Below are 12,378 nucleotides of genomic sequence, written 5' to 3'. Positions count from 1 at the left end.
AAAGATATCTTTTAAAAAGGGGCCTGGGGTTTTTAAACGGGTGGACCTCATCTTGTGTGCAAGTTGAACAAACTATTTTGGCTTAAAACAGGCCTCTAAAATGTTTCTACTGTTTTTTCTTTTTCCTTGGCCTTTTCTCTCATAAAGGCTGATCCATCATATTCTTTAGGCATAAAATTGAGGTTATCTACATTCAATTTATGTGGATGATATCTTCATTAAAGGAAATATCATGTCCCATTTCTAAAGTAATATCTCAAAATCCACCACCCCTTAAAATAATATCATACCACCATTTCTAAATCATTTGTACACGGGGAGAAAATAATAAGCTCCACGTGGAAAAAAAAAATCGGAAAAAAGGCGGGCGGAATGGTGGTCTTTATACGGCAAATTTTTCTTGAACAACAATATCGACACCTATACGGCAATCTAGTTTTGTAGTGTTTTAATATTCTGAGCGTTTTAATATTTTTGTAAAAAGGGGTTCAGGTGTCTTTTTAAGAGGGATTGTCATTTTAACACAAACATATATATATATATATGGGGGTGCTTATAATGATCCCCCATTTTGTGAAAACCCCATAACTAAATCCCCACCACACTTTTTTAAAATATGTGGTCTAGATTTAATCAAACAAAACTATCATTTTATCAAATAAAACTATCAGGATATTTAAGGGAAAAATTGTCATTTCGTTTTAAAATTTGGGGGGAAAGGAAACGCCCAAAAAACGTTCATTCGATTTCTCAAAAACCCAAAACCTCAATTTCTCTCACCCCCTCTAAATCGCGTTTCAAAGCCTTGAATGAAGGAAAAATCATCCGTTTTGGAAAATGTGAAGGGGAAACGATCAAGCATCATCGAAGAAAGGTTGGATGAAGTTTTTTTTTTTCACTTTTGATTTTGCTCGATTTATCATTTTTTTGGAGTTTTTCCCGATTTTTAGTTTTGTAGTTTTTTAGTGTAGATATTTCTTATATTTATACAATATCATTCATGCATAAAAATTTTGAAACAATCTATATATTTAGATTTTTTCTTTGTGTGTTTTTTGGTGTGTTTTTTTTGTGTTTGTGTGTGTGTGTGTTGCTATGTGTTTGGATGATTGTTTAAATGTAGAAATTGTGCTTTTGCTTGATAAAATGATACTTTGGGTGCATAAAATGTAGTTTAAAAATGATAAAAGATCTTTGTGAATAGTGTTTTGTTCCTTAAGTGACAATTACCCTCTCGCTTTTTTGAACTCATTGAAATTTAGAAAATGATAGTTTGGAAAATAAAAGGGTTTCCCTTGATAAAATGATAGTTTTCGAAAATAAAATGATAGTTTTTTTTGATAGTTTCATGGTATTCAATAAATATTTTTTTTAATTTTTAATTTTAATTTTTTATTAATTTTTTTAAAAAAAATTTAAATTATTTTTTATTTTTTTAAATTTTTTTTAATTTTTTTTTCGTTTTTTTAATTTTTATTTTTTTAAAATTTTTATTTTTCAACTACATATACAATTCATGTCAACTATACACATATAATGTCACCTATGTGTACAATCTATGTCAATCAAACACACAATTCATGTCAACTACACACATATAATGTCAACTATGTGTACAATTCATGTCAACTACATATACAATTCATGTTAACTACACAATATAATGTCAACTACATGTACAATTCATGTCAAATAGTATTTATTGAATAAAGTTGTTGACATTTGATGTGTAGTTGACATGAATTGTACATATAGTTGAAAAAAAAAATTAAAAAAAATAATAATAAAAAAAATGAATTTTTTTTTAAAAAAAAATTTAAAAAAATTAATTAATAAAAAAAATTAATAAAATTACAATTATGCCCCTCTGTTGACATAAACTATATGCTGTTGACATTTCACAAATATTCTGGATGAGTGACTCATATTGCATCTCATATCTCAATTTAGCTAAATAATCTCAACCTAACAAGACCATATATATATATATATATATATATATGTATTCATGATTAAAACCATAATGTATATTAAAACATCAAACCATGTAAAATAATGTACATTATACACACTAATAATGTACATTTTATTCATGTATAATGTACTGTCAGCATAATGTACAGAATTCATATAATGTAAATGTACATTATTAGTGTGTACAATATTTAGAACAGTACATTATACATGAATAAAATGTACATTATTAGTGTGTATAATGTACATTATTTACATGGTTTGATGTTTTAATATACATTATGGTTTTCATCTGAATACACCCCTATATATATATACATATATATATTAATAAATAAACAAATTTAAAGGACGTGAGTTGACGATAAACTCAAGTCCGAAATATTTGGCACCGGGCTTTGTGTACTTTAGCACTAGGCCAGCATACTGTAAACTAACCTTTTAATTTGTCGATGATTGTAAGTATGTTTATTTACATGTTTTTGTCAAAGCTTGAAAATTTTTAGAAATTTAAAATTGATTCACATATCCTAGAAGTCTTGGATAATTACTTTTCTAAAATTTGTATTGTCCTCCTTATGACACGTTTTCCTTTTTAGTTTGTCCCAACTAAAATGATACATTTCTTTTTTTGGAAACTTTCTCTCTCCAATTAATACATCCAACCACTTTTCTGACTCCTATTAAAATATTCATCTTTCTCTCTCTCTATTTTAATACTTTCACCCACCTTTTCTCTCTCCAATTAAACACATTAACTAATAACTCCTAAAATCCCGTGCCGTCTAAGGAATGTGTCATCTTAACCGGGACGGAGGGAGTATCATATATTATAAACCTATAAGTTTGACTAACATCATATCTTAAAGTGAATCAACATAAGTAGACTGGTTATTCTAACTATAATATAATTATCATAACTTTCTAAATTACGTATTGTTATCAACATAAGTAGACTGGTTATTCTAACTATAATATAATTATCATAACTTTCTAAATTACGTATTGTTATTTATTCATACTAGTTATTTAATAATTGTCTCGTATAAATCTAGCACATCGAATGTCCTTAAGACATTTTTTTTCTTATTTTTTAAGATGGGTAAATGAATTAGAAATTTAAAAGTTGCACCGCAAAATTAAGGTGAAAAACAAAAAGTTACTATTGATGAGGGGTAGCATCGTAAAATATTTTTATGGAAATTTTATTCTTATTAATTATTGATGAGGGATAATTCATAATTTACTATTAACGCCAATTTTGTGATAGTTACGCTCTGCATGTATGAGTTAAGTGTGACTAAATCACATTTTATGGTATTCTTTTTCTATTTAAAAGTAATTATTTTGAGCAAGTTTATTTTTCCTACCATTTCATATATTATTAGAATGTTTTAGCTATCGTACTTTAGCTCGCCACAGTAGTATTGAGCATTTGTTGTTTCATAAAAAAAATGGATTTCTATCACAACTGTAAATTTGTGCTATATTAAATGTTCATAATCTTTTTGACTTTAACAATAAAGGGAAGATTATGTTAAAAAGACATTGCTACTTTAATATTATATTCCTATTTAAATTTGACACACATCAAAACAAGAATCCTGATAGCATAAAATAATGCAATGATTTAAGTCTCTGATTGTGTTATTAATAGCCTTCTATCAAGGGACTGTATCAATCCTTAATTTATCTCTTTCCTTGTTTAGTTTAGAAATCCTTGTATATATTGTGAAGTGTGTGATGAATATTCTTAATGCAAATACAATATTTACATTCACATGGTATCAGCCTAAGATACTGAAACCCAAATCTCTTCTCGCTCTACCTTCTCTGCTGCTCTTCCTCAGTTCATAGGCCTTAAGCCATGGCTTCTTCTTCAAACCTCTCTTCTGATACATTGCCATATGGTACTTTAATCCATATGCTCACTATTAAATTATCATCAACAAACTACTTATTGTGGAGAAGCCAAATCTACCCACTTCTCATTGGTCAAGGGCTTATTAGCCTAATTGATGGATCACGTCCAACACCACCGACTGACGTGGTCGCTGACGGAAACTCAACACCAAATCCAACATACCAATCTTGGCGTGTTGAGGATCAGAGACTTGTCAGTCTCATATTCTCTTCCTTGTCCGAGGAAGCAATGTCCGTGGTGATCGGCTGCACCACCGCTTGCGTTGTTTGGCTCACACTAGAGCACACTTTTAGTCATCAATCTAAGGCTCGAGAACTCCGTCTAAAAGGACAACTTCAGTCCATCAAGAAAGGAGGTCGCTCGGTCTCTGAATTTGGACGAGATTTCAAACTCGTTTGCGATCAATTATCTGCAATTGGGCGATCCGTTGATGAAACAGAAAAAATCCATCTATTTATGAAAGGTGTCACGACCGCATTTTGCTAAGGATAGCGAAAGCGGGTAAACCGCGACTAATAAGAGGGATTAAAGAAGCGAGGAAAAGAAAAGAGCTAGAACTTGAGAATTTCACAAGGCCAAGTCAAATGATAACATAGAAGCCAAGTATTTCATTACACGGTCTTGAAAACAGAATAGACATCTCCTCAAATAAATCAGAGTTGATGGTGAGGTTCTATAATTCTAAAAGCACAGCGGAATAAGTCCTTGCTAAACGACTTCGTGTATGAAGACACGAATCGTTGGGAGATCAACTTGATAACATCGACTCCGATCATCACTCCATCCTCTTGACGTTCAACCTGCACATTTATAAATACATGCAGGGCTGAGTACAGGAGTACTCAGTGGACACGTGCCGAAAACAAAACATACATTATATAGTTGTCAAGCCATCATAGTAACACACGTGGGTTTTCTTAAAAGGCCCGAGCTTACTAAGTTCTTTTGTGAGCTAAAAGTTCGACTACAGACTAGGTTCTTTCATCATTCATTCATAAATCCATTTCCATTCATAAATCCATTCCATGCATTCATCAATCCATTCCATTCGTGAATCCATTCCATCCGTGAATCCATTCCATCCATAAATCCATTCCATTCGTGAATCCATTCCATCCATAAATCCATTCCATTCCATGACATTCAATTCCATGACATTCAATCTCATTCATCAAAACAAAACATTTATGGCATGACAACAATTTTGAAAAAGAATCATAGCTCAATTTTGAGAAAAGATGATTTTTCATAATTTCGCAAGTATTTGATTTATATCCGCACTAGTGTGCTGGATATTAAAAGAAAGCCCACCTGGTATGCTTATTCCTTAATTCAATTATTTGCGTTGGCCTCACTTGCCCTTGAGCAGTTTATCCTTTGAAAATAAATAGCGTAACACGCTAATTAGTACTTGAACTATTTCTCTTTAGAAAGAATGCATGCACCCTATGGCATAACACCTATATCCTTAGTCTGGTCTCATAGGATCTCTAATCCTTTCTCGGGCTTCACTAAGTTGTAGGATTTATTCATTCACTTCACTAAGTTCGGAGAAATTCCATTATCTTTAAAATAATTACTTGAGCATTTAATATGGATTCTTGGAAAATCCCTCCTTAAATCTTTTCTTTGAATTTTCTTAAGGCCGCCCATGGCGTCGCGGGGCGACGCCGGTCGGCTTTCGCGTCCCTAACTACATCTTTTCCCATCTTTGGAACTTAGTAATTCATCCGTGAATTAATCCATTAACCTTCGAGCTCTAAGCTCACTTTCATAATTAATTCTAGCCCAAAGTAAATTAATTGGTCCAACTAGAATAATTCAGTAGTCACCAAAATAAATTACGTGCAGCCCCTGGCCCAATCCTTAAATCTAATCCCTTAATTAAATGGAACAAGCCCAATCCCTTCATTCCTCTATCGGACTCCTCTTTTTCTTTTTAATCCAACCATGGCCCATCCTAATAAAATAATATGCTTGGCCCAATTCTTAAATCAAAGCCCAAAATATGGGCTCCCTTCCACCATCTCGGTCAAACCCCTCTCTTTTCTTAACACTTTACTTTTAATTTCAACAACAAAATCCCCAAATTAGAAAATCGGGACAGCAGCTCTTCTCCTCCTCTTTCTCGGCAGAAATCGTCACTCCTGACGGTCTCACGCCGTCCGCCGGAGATTCCACGCACGGAGTAACCTTTCTTTTTAAAGGATCGGGTTTCCCCTCAACTCATTTTTACTCTCTTTTGTCTTCGGCGAGATCATCGCGGAGTTTTCGCATTCTCAGACGGAGTCGCCGTGGTGGAAGGAGGCGTCGCCTCACCTCCGCGCTCCAGCAACTCACCGCCTCGCCAGCTGCTGCTCCGCCGTCTCCGTCCTCACGCTGCTGCTCCTGCAGCGCCGCCTTCTCTGCCGCGGCCTCACGTCGGCGTTTGCTCGATGCCGGGCAGTCCGTCGCCTAAGCTAAGCCCCTTTCCCCCTTTACTCAATTTCTTCGAGTTATGGCAGATTGGTGACTGTTGGTATTACATATGATCTTGTTGGAGTATTTAAAATTCCATGATCTAAATTTTGGAGAGTCTCTACTTTGAAGCTTAAACATTGTTATGCTTGAACAACTATTTGTGGGCATATTCTACTTGTCACTTTTTTCTTGGCAGTGGCTATGCTAACTGATTGTTGGCCTATTTCTATGTTCTCTATGTTCTTGCTATCATGATGCAATGCTCTGGTTGTGGTGTTACCTAAGTTTGATGAATCCTCTTGGATGGGACTGATGTCCTGCTTCAGAATCTCCTCCTTGCTCCTCCTCCCTTCCTTGCTGTATTCTTTGACTTTATGTGAGTTTGGGGTGTCGATTTTGTGAGGAGGAGAAGGGAGATGAGGCTGCTTATATAGTGCTCTATCCCTGGCGGTTTGTGCTTGAGACTTGGAGGCAAAGACTCCTATTTTGGGGCTGCCAGCTCTACCTCTTTTGAGCTTGTAAGTACGTTTCCATGCCTATTCTTGTGCATATCTTGGAGGCTAGTATCTTGGCTGTTTCTCCAGCCTTGGATAATGGAAGAAGAGAATTTGCCTACTCTATTGTGGGCTTAGGCGATGACTTCTCATGGAAGATTCTATCATCTCAGATTCTAGTGGAGAGATATGAGGACATCTTGATTCTTGTCCTTTTTCTTAGACTTGGCTGATTGTTTGATGGGGACATAGCATACTTGGCATCTTTACTATTTTGATGAAGGTCCAAGACTTTACCTTTTTGGCTGAGGAAAACACTAACCCCTTTTGGTGCTTGACTTGCAGGAATAGGTCGCCACATTTGGAGCATGGTGAGGGTGGAATCGAGAAGGATGGGGAGAGAAGAGAAGATCCTGAATTGCAGCTCCTTTGATCAAAGCAACTTAGTTTTTATCTTGAGTTTAGCTACTACAATTTCCGTAGAGTAGACCATTATTTTTTCCACTTTGAGAAGGGTCTCCCATGTGCTTGAATCCAATTTGTTGTACTTTAGTATACACATGTGCATTTCCTCACTTTTCTAATAAAAGTATTTTCTCAATTCTTATCCTTGAATTAATATTTCCTTGCACTTTATCTTTCCCAACATAAAATACTTAGATTATCCAAAAGTCGAAAATACATCGAGGGAAGTACGATTACACCACTTCTAAACAACATTAGATAAGCTAATAAATCCGATTTATCTCGAAAGAAAGGAACGAAATTCCGGGGCGTTACAAAAGGACTTAGCTCCGACTTCTCTAGCTTCTCAGCAACTCAAATGGCTATGTCCCCATTACCATCCTTTTCTGATCTTCTCAACAATGCTGAAGCTTGGGACATGTTTCAACAAACACTTGAACCAAACATGTCGTCCCAGTTGCTTTCACCGCACACACATACTCTCGGTCTTCTAATAACCAAATGTCTCGTGGTCGCGGTTCAGGTCCGAAAAAGAGTGGTCGTGGTGGTTTTAGCCAAAAGCGCTAGCCTCACTGTAGACAACCGGCCATTATGCCAACGTTTGTCCCGATCGATGCAATCGTGAGATTGCTACTGCCACACATGTGGCCAACATTGCTGAGGCTTTCTCCGCATCGAGTATTGCCTCTGATCCTCCTATCTCTGACTGGTACTTAGACACGGGTGCATCAGCGCACATGACTCCTACTCTGGCGCAACTCCACTCATCTACGTCATACACAGGTTCAGATTCAGTTGTAGTCGGTAATGGTGCCTTATTACCTATCTCTCATATTGGCACTTGTTATTTGAATAATTCTATTCATCTGTCTGAGGTGTTAGTTGTTCCCGGACTCATTAAAAACTTGCTTTTAGTGAGCAAATTAACTATTGATTTACCTATTGATGTGGTTTTTACTAATAATTGCTTCAAAATTCAGCATCGGGAAAATCAACACATTCTGGCTCAAGGCAGTCGTAGGGATGGTCTGTACGTGTTGGATGATGCTAAGTCAGCTCTGGTTGCAGCTCGTCCGCCTAAAGCATCTTTTGTATGTGGCACTCTCGGCTTGGTCATGTTGCATTTGATGTAATTTTTTTTTTACATAAAATTGGGAGCATATCTGTTAGTGCTTTGTTACCCAAACCAATTATTTGCGACGCTTGTGAGAAAGCTAAAAGTCATCGATTACCTTTTGTTCGTGATGAAAAACGATCGTCTTCTATTTTAGACATTGTGCATTGTGATTTATTGGGCCCTGCACCGATTAACTCTGAATCTGGATTTCGTTATTATGTTATTTTTGTGGAAGATTATTCCAGATTTACATGTCTATATCCATTGAGACAAAATCTGATTTCTATGAAATGCTGCTTTAGTTTTAAGGCTTTTGTTGAAAATCAGTTGTCTAGTCATATTAAAACTTTTCACAGTGATGGGGGCCACAGAGTTTACCAATAAAAAGGTGCAAATGTTATTCCAGGAGTCGGGCATACACCATATATTTTCATCTACATATACGCCTGCACTATATGGACGAGTGGAATGTAAACATAGGCACGTTACTGAAACAGGTCTTACAATGTTATTTCATTCCTTTACTCCTATGAAATTTTGGATGGAAGCCTTTAGTACTGCCGTATATGTTATAAATCGTTTGCCCTCGAAGGTGTTAGATGGAAAATCACCCTTTGAGTTATTATTCTTAACTGTTCCAAACTTTGCACACTTTCATCCGTTTGGCTGTAGGGTTTATCCATGTCTGAGAGACTACACTACAAACAAGTTTGAGCCACGGAGTAGAGCTTGTATTTTTTTGGGTTACAGTAGCTCGCACAAAGGGTTTCGGTGCTACAATCCTTCAACTTTCCACATCTATATATCTCGTCATGCTAAATTTGATGAGTCATCTTTTCCATTCTCTAAGTCCCCTAACAGGTACAACTCTCAATTTATTCCTATCTCGAAATTTACTAAAGCAATGCGATTGGATGGTCAATTGAAATTGCAGCTCCCAAATGTAAATCCTGATTCGGCTCCTCAACCAAGTTCTTGCAATCTATGTGATGAGCCGACTCTACTTTCTAGATTACAGTCACACACCAACCAAGATGAGCTTACTATCAACACTCATGAGCTGCCTGCTATTCCACACGAGACACAGTCACGACCCAACCAAGAAGAGCCCGATATCAACAATCTGTTAGGATTGGTATACTGAAAAGCATATTTCGAGCATGTTGCACGGATAGAATTGCTTGTATACAATAAATTTTACAATCCACTTTTAACCCAAAGCGAGAAGAAGTAATTTTATCGCATTGATGTTTGCTTGTGCATTTATAAGATGTTTCTCAAACATTTAAATGTATAAGAAGCAAATAAGTCTAATTCTTCTACATAGTAGACTGGTCGTGAACGACGTTCACAGAAGGTGACGCAGTCGGTTCTTTGTAGAAGAGAAATAGAATTTCACAACCTAGATAGGCTTTGGCTACCTATCGTGAAAGGTTGCAGTGTCAGTCCGCATATTTCCTTACCTTAGGAAATAAACGACACTGGTGTGGTATAGCACTGAAGGATCTAACAGTTGAGATAAGTCTTTCTTGCTATTTACCGAAAGACGAAGTCTCGGTGATTGTTATTTCTTAATCATTGTTGACATAACATTGAGCATACGATATTGATTATGCACTACTTTGATTTATCAAATGGTGCGGATTTTTCGCAATCCAAGAATCCTGATATCTTGGGTAGTGGTGATCAATGTCTAGAGGTGCTAGTATTGTTATTGCAATGAATCGTGTGTTGGGTGAGTCCAGTTTGATAATATCCTCAAGAGGTGTTCGAAAAAGGTTTTATTATTCAGAAACCCGGCCGGTTGGAATTTATTCCAGAATAATAAATAAAGATTTTGAACTAGACAACTCTTGGAAAAAGATATTAATTAATTAAAGTCAAATAGCAGACTTAAATTAATTAATGGATATTTATATCTTAAACATGGGAAATAATAAATTAAAGAGGCAAAGCCCGAATTACTCGTAATTTGGGATTGGACGGGCAGTCAATATTATTTTACTGTAGTGGCTGATAATAATATTCCTTTGGACTTATATTAAATTGGGGCTCAATTTAATTAGTAAAAGTCCAACAGGTTTGGCCCAAGTCCAACCTCCATGGATCCCTAATCTGGCCCACCATAAATCAATATAAAAGGAGATTAGAAAGGAGACTTAATTGAATTTTAATCATTAATTTTCGTGCTCCCCTCTGGGAGTGGACGAAAAATCGGTTTTTGACAAAACTGATATTCTGTCTTCTTTCTAATCAAGCCCTTTTCGATTCTGACAAGCTTTGCCCACCCAAAGGTCATAATCTGAGTTCGGGATACAGATTAGAAGATTTATGGTTGAGTACGAAGATCATCTCGTGGAGAAGGAGCAAGCAATCGTCGATTCTTTGGAGAATCAGATCGGTAACCCTAATCCGTAGAATATCATGAATTAGGGTTTAATTCCTTAAAGCATGATTTATTTGTGTTCTTGTATGCAATTTGCTTTTTTAACATGTGGTTAATTGATCCCATAATCGGTCAAATAGATCTGGATGCATGATTTATTTGTGTATGCATGTCTTCCGCTGTACAAGGGGCACCAATCCCCAGCACAATCAACATGTTAATGAGTCAGCTCTCGATCCTATCATTGAGCCCGGTCCACCAATTGAGATGAATCCACATGTTCCTCCACCAATTGAGATGAATCTAATTGTCCCTCCACCAAGAGTATCTTCTACTCATCCTATGCAAACTCGAGCACATGCAGGTATCATCAAGCCAAAGTACATACCAAATTACGCATGTACTCATTTATTTCAAGCTCTCATTACGGTGATTACACCTCGTGGAATCAAGTCTGCCTTAAAAAGACCAGATTGGGTTGAAGCTCTAAAGCAGGAACTTTCTGCCATGGCTCTCAAGGACAGTTGGGATCTTATTCCTCGTCCTAAAGATGTAAATGTTGTGGGATCCAAATGGGTTTTTTGAATGAAATTCAAGGCAGATTGCTCTCTAGATCGCTATAAAGCTCGTCTTGTTGCACCCTTCTTTACACAACTTCCGGGTTTTGATTATTGTCATACTTTCAGTACAGTTGTTCGTGCTTCTACAATTCGAGTAGTGTTATCCATTGTTGTTTCCAATAATTGGCCTCTACATCAGTTGGATGTCCAAAATGCATTCTTGAACGGCGTTCTATCCAAGCCAGTATATATGGAACAGCCCCCTGGCTTTATAGATCCTCAATTTCCAAATCATGTATGCCGTCTTAAAAAGGCGATATATGGTCTAAAGCAAGATCCTCTTGCGTGGTATCAACGACTCAGTGATTTTCTTGTAAACGTTGGATTTTTCTGTAGTCGTTCTGATCCCTCACTGTTCATCTATAATCGTGGCTCATCCACTATATATCTCTTGGTTTATGTTGATGATATAATTCTGACAGGAAATTCTTATGATGACTTGAAATCTTTCATCTCTCGGCTTCATCAAGAATTTGCCATCACTGACCTTGGAAAACTTGGTTATTTTTTGGGTCTTGAAGTCACTTATACTTCTTCTGGTATTTTCTTGAATCAGGCTAAATATGCTCGTGATATCCTTCAGCGAGCATCTCTTGAAGAGTCAAAACCTGTCTCTACACCCTTGGTTGCAGGTTGCCAACTTTCAACGGACGGCCAGCCATTTGAGGATCCTACTTTATATCGGTCATTAGTTGGATCGCTGCAGTACCTGACAATTACTCGTCCTGATTTATCTTTTGCAGTAAATCTTGTTAGTCAACATCTTCAACATCCTACCGTTGCTCATTTTCAAGCGGTAAAACGAATTCTTCGCTATGTAAAACACACTCCAGCCTTTGGCTTAAGTTTTACACGTAGCTCTTCGTTTTCTCTTGTTGCATATTCTGATGCCGATTGGGCTCGTTGTGTTGAAACTAGACGATCTACTTATGGCTATT

General features: G+C 36.4%; 2 long non-coding RNA genes across 2 annotated transcripts; one reads left to right on the top strand and one right to left on the bottom strand.

The window, feature by feature from the left end:
* Nucleotides 1-4,456: 4,456 nt before the first annotated feature.
* On the bottom strand, nt 4,457-6,765 carry LOC125210640. The gene is made up of 3 exons (XR_007174391.1): nt 6,639-6,765; nt 5,210-5,273; nt 4,457-4,698 (listed from the first exon to the last, which is right to left on the bottom strand). It is a non-coding gene; the product is annotated as an uncharacterized LOC125210640 (long non-coding RNA).
* LOC125210641 lies at nt 6,761-7,451 on the top strand. Its single transcript, XR_007174392.1, has 2 exons — nt 6,761-6,876; nt 7,198-7,451. It is a non-coding gene; the product is annotated as an uncharacterized LOC125210641 (long non-coding RNA).
* Nucleotides 7,452-12,378: the final 4,927 nt, after the last annotated feature.

Source organism: Salvia hispanica, chromosome 3 (assembly GCF_023119035.1).
Source record: "Salvia hispanica cultivar TCC Black 2014 chromosome 3, UniMelb_Shisp_WGS_1.0, whole genome shotgun sequence".
In the NCBI taxonomy this organism is placed as follows: Eukaryota; Viridiplantae; Streptophyta; class Magnoliopsida; order Lamiales; family Lamiaceae; genus Salvia; species Salvia hispanica.
The sequence above is the reverse complement of the archived record's forward strand: the minus strand, read 5'-3'. Positions and strand labels throughout refer to the sequence as shown.